The following is a 3,678-nucleotide window of genomic DNA, read 5'->3' as shown; positions in this document are numbered from 1 at the left end:
TTTTGTAGCGCGTTCAACGCTCTACGAACGCTCTACAAAACGCTCAAACATGAAAATCCCATTGTTTTCTATGGGTATGGTTCACACCTTGCCGTATTTCAGCCCGTCTGAACGCGCTACAAAACGGCCTGCGCCTGAAAAGGTACATGAGCTTCTTTGCGGCGTTTCTGTCGCGTGTTTCCATTGGGATACAGCCAAGTAGCCCTCGGAAACGCACGTTTGTCGCACGTTTTTTTACCGCGAATCGCATATTCAATACGCCTAGGTGTGAACAGAGCCTTAGGCCTTGTTCACACCAAGCGCGGAACAGATCCAGAGCAGGTGCAGACCAGATCAAAACTGCGTCCAATGTATTCCTATGGTATTTTGAGCTCCAGTTCACATCGCAGCGTGCAGATCCAGACCAGATCCAGAGCAGGTGAAAAAACTGCGGCAAGCCCTATTTTACCTGCTCTGGAACACATCAAAAACGCATGCAAGTGCCTGAAAGCCCATGTTAATTTTTTTTTTTTACCAAAACCGGCCCGGAACGCATCAAAAACTCGGCACAACCCACTGCACTGCGTGTGCAGAAACCTGACCGGATCTGCTCTGCATTTGGTGTGAACAAGGCCTTAGTCAAATTGCAAAGCCGCAGCTTGGCCTTCTGTTCACTCTTTTGCAAAGTTTTATAAAGTCGCTATCGTGTGCCACTTCTGATAATAGTTTTTGGCAGAAAAGTTCTTCAGGTGGCTGTTTTAGTATTTGAGCTGGTTCTTCTAGTTTTTATGGTGCCCGCACCTCTGTTTGGGACTGCTTTTCAACGTCCCTTCGTCTCAGAATTCTTTAGAGCTGTGTCCCTCAATGGGCGATCTTACATAAAAAAGAGTCAATTAACTTATCTGGCGGTCCGATTATTTCATTTTTTTTTTTTTACTTTTCAATTTCCCGCCGGTTCCACCCCCCTGCGACGCGGACGCTCACAAGGGACAGAAGACCGATGCTGGCATCGGCCGGAGGACACAGCGGGGATCGTGGACAAGGTAAGTAACCCTGAGTGTGGCTCGGGGTTACCGCTTTTGGTAATGAAAGTTAACCCGAGCCACACTCGGGAATACCGCCAGGGAGGTTAAGGGACACAGCTCCCTCCCCTCACTAACTTTCGTACTGCTTGCTACAGCTGGCATGTGTGAGCGGTTATGTCCTTAAAGTTGGCAGGCTTTTACATTTTTTGCCTAGTGTCCATTTCTCCTGGAGGCAGCAGCATAACCCTACATCTCGGAACTCTTCAGATCTGTGTCCCTCAATGGACTCAAAAAAAAGGATTTTATGGTAATAACAAAATCTTATTTTATTGTATTCTGGTATCAAAGCCAATGACCATAAGAGTGTTTCAATATCATATTGGCACACTACATATAAACTCCCCTGTTGGCCATAGATCACATATTACTTTACCAAATACATGATTTCATTTTTTTTTTTTAAAGTACACCCTCCTGGGTCCATGATGGTTTAATTGACTTCAATAGTATAATGGGGATAATGAAGCAATGAGCTTCATCAGGATCAAGGGCAATGATTTGCTTTATGGAATTTTATATATATATAGGGGTTGCTGCATATAGAGGGTGAAGAACTTCCCAGCATGGAGGGGCTGCAGGGAAGAGGGCACCAAACTGTGTCTGTCTGGTTTCAGATGTATGGTTCTGACAGTGTCACTGCTATTACAGAGGCGTCCATTAGAATATTGCATCACTTTTTACTATTATGTTTCAAGCAAAATTGGGAGGCAATAACTGCACAGCTTCACCCATATGGGGGGGGGGGGGGGGGGGGGGGGGTTTTGGTTTTTTGGGGGGTGCAGGGCAGTTTTTGCTGCCATTTGTTTTGGATTTTACACTGCTGCAAAGGCCATTTATATATGTTGCTAAAGAGTTGAGATAAGTAGGTTGATGGTCCCAGCTGCCCTTGATCCTGATGAAGCTCATTGCGAAAATTCTTTTGTTTTTTGGGGGGATTCCACAGTCTCAGCCTGATGGAAGAAGACCCGATGGATGAAGGGACAGTGATACAAGATGTACAGAGTAGTGCTGGATCAACAACTGGAGAGGAGGTGAGATATACAGTATCTTTATATTGGCATGTGTGCTACTTCTTGCCCATTATAGCTGTATAAGGAGAATGTAAACATAACTCGGACAGCTTGGGTTACATTACACCTCAGATGCACCCAGTCACTTGATAAGGAGGGCCCTGCCCCTGAGAGCTTACAATCTAAAACAATGCACCGTGGCGTCTGCTGACTCTTTACCTCTTCATTGTGATACATCTAAAGCTGAGATTCCCTCTGGCAAGGTTGTATAGCAGAACAATACTAACACTGTGTCAGTTTCTAATACGGCATCTTCTGTCTTGCCGAGCCTCTTATATTACCAAAGTTCCATTTTCTTCTACTGTGGAAACTTTTCTCATTTGGAGAGACTATCGGTCCCTGTACAGAAGGGTAACAAACACTTTGCATTTCTCCTTCGCCTGTGGATTGTGAGGATGACATGCCTGATATTTCCGGGACTGCTGCTACTGTTCTGGGTGGTTCTATGTCTGGTGGTGAGTTGGTTTCTTCTGATGAGGACGAGACGGTTCAGGCTGATTTTCAGTCATTTGCGATTTCTCAGCATCAGAAAGACGTGGTTGCCTTTTTAATTTTTTTTCCTCTACTTCCTATATTTGATCGGTTTCTATGTAAAGATTGGGAATGTCCAGATCCATTTTTTGGTTCCTAGACAATTTAAGTCGCTGTATTTGTTTCTGGATGATTGTCTATTCCTCCTGAAGTTGATCCTCTCAATTTCTCGTCATAACAAGGCGTAGACTCTTCCTATTGATGACGTCCCTTCATCTAAGGATCCTACTAACAAAATGTTATTGATTGTGTTGATCCGATGATTGTCGCTTCTCATTTCAAATGTGATGCGGTTCTTCATGCTCGTCGTCTCGAGTGCCTGTGTCTTCTGTTCAGATTTGCAGGGCTATCTGGTTTAAATGCTGGTTGGTGGAACCCAAATGTAAAAAGGGACTGTTGTGTTTACCATGTGTGGAAAATTGACTATTTGGGGATTCACTGGATGAGATTATTAAAAAAGCCACATGAGGTTAAAGTCAACACTTACCTCAGATGTGGAAAAATAAAGACCAGCGCCGTAAGTCTGCTCCTTCCTTTCCACTCTTTAAACATTCCTTTTGTTCTTCCAAACAGGGTTTTTTGTTTACAGTCTCAAGACGTCTGACAATCCCAAGTCATTCGGATCCTCTAGACTCCACAAATTCCCCCTCTAGTTCTCTCTAATGCAGATGGGCCGGTCTATGCAGACATGACGCCGCGACCCACTGCAGAGGGTGTCGCGACCCACTTTTGGGTCGCGACCCACGAGTTGAGAACCACTGCTCTAGACGCCCTTGGCTATCAAAGACATCCAAGCCATCTGAAAAGTCCAACTCAGCATGAACTTCTGCCTTCACTTCACCTTTTCCATATCTTGGGGGGGGGGATCTGATGATTTTGCAGAGACGTGGGAAGATCAAGTTTCATATGCTTGGGTCAGAGAGGTGGTTTCCACTGATTACAAAATAATTTCATCTTCCTCCTCGGTTTCTTTGTGTCTCGGCAACATCAGACTTTTTGTGCATTTCAGTCTG

This window comes from Nanorana parkeri, unplaced genomic scaffold, assembly GCF_000935625.1.
Source record: "Nanorana parkeri isolate BGI_ZX_2015 unplaced genomic scaffold, ASM93562v1 scaffold784, whole genome shotgun sequence".
Classification (NCBI taxonomy): domain Eukaryota; kingdom Metazoa; phylum Chordata; class Amphibia; order Anura; family Dicroglossidae; genus Nanorana; species Nanorana parkeri.
The sequence above is the reverse complement of the archived record's forward strand: the minus strand, read 5'-3'. Positions refer to the sequence as shown.